Genomic DNA, 1,260 nt, shown 5'->3' with positions numbered 1-1,260 from the left:
CAATGAAGATGAGTTTACATATCACCTTGGGTTCGTCCTTCACCTTCTCAAAATGATCCTACACTTTGGATTTCCTGCCCGACATGTTATTAACTAGCCTGTGGAATAACCGCAGGTACCAGCCCTGGAGATTAACCTGACTCCTGTCTGACTGCTGAGCGTGGACACTTCCTGTGTCTGTCCTTTCAAATTAAGGTTTGGATTTATTTTGACAAGGTGCAGCTCATAATTTCATGAGTTTCACGTTTTGTTTTTTATGTTTCAGTGCAGAGCCACAGCTCAGCTGAAGTTTTATCCCCTCCAGCTCTCTCTGCAGACTTTATCCTTGTTGCTTCTTGTACCTTCGTCCACATCTCATCCATATGTAGCATTTTTTTTCCTTCTTTGCCTTTTTCATGCAAATTTCAACATAAATAAACAAGACAAGAACTTGTGTTGTCACAGGATTCGGGGGTTTGCCTACCAACATGTCTCTCACCATAGCTTACCATCCACCTGCTTGTCTTCGTCATGTCCTCAGAGGGACATAAACAAGGCAGTGACTTGTGCTTTTGTAGCATTTTGGAGGTTAGCCATCTGCCTGTTAAACTCTTAATAAGTTACACCCAACCCTGTGGCTACATTAAAGATGTGAGAGATGCAGACTGTTAGCGTAGTGGCTGCTGCAGCACCACGCCTCCACTATAATCAGTAAAACTGGCCTCAGCAGGCATGAGAGCAGTGTGTAAGTGATGCACATGCGACACAAAGATCTGCTATACAAATGTAAAAACAGGCCTTGTCTTCTATTTATATTTTTTATGTGCGGTGTACACGGCCCTCTCACACAGCAATGGGTCCTTAAAGGAGCAATAAGCGAAATTCATCATTTCTAGATTGAAGGAATTAAAAAATTGCTATGTGAAGAACTAGAGGTGTAATTTCATCTGGAGTATAGCATGACCTCACACACCCTCTCTCTGTGTTGATCTCCAGCCCATTGTTTACAAGCCGGTCCGGCTGCGCGTTCATGTACGTTCATGTGAATCCCCCCCTCCTCCTCCTCTCGGAGCCCCTCCCTCCCTATAAAAGGCTACAGCCAGTGAGCAATTGCGCAGAGATCCACAGATCCGCTGCCTCTCCCACTTTAACCTCAATAACAATCCGGAGCTAGCTGGGAGCGGCTGGCGAGGCATTAGCCGCAGCATGACCGGAGGGAAGCGCAGCCAGTTAGCCTCCGCTAGCTTCCCAACTAGCCCCGGCTCTCTGTTTGGATCCAAC

General features: G+C 46.3%; 1 protein-coding gene across 1 annotated transcript in view; it reads left to right on the top strand.

Moving 5' to 3' along the window:
- The window catches only part of cttnbp2 (cortactin binding protein 2), a 154,585-nt gene that overhangs the window by 74,658 nt on the left and 78,667 nt on the right, over positions 1-1,260 (top strand). The window lies entirely within an intron of this gene.

The sequence above is a fragment of the Epinephelus moara genome, chromosome 20 (assembly GCF_006386435.1).
Source record: "Epinephelus moara isolate mb chromosome 20, YSFRI_EMoa_1.0, whole genome shotgun sequence".
NCBI classification, from domain to species: Eukaryota; Metazoa; Chordata; class Actinopteri; order Perciformes; family Serranidae; genus Epinephelus; species Epinephelus moara.
The sequence above is the reverse complement of the archived record's forward strand: the minus strand, read 5'-3'. Positions and strand labels throughout refer to the sequence as shown.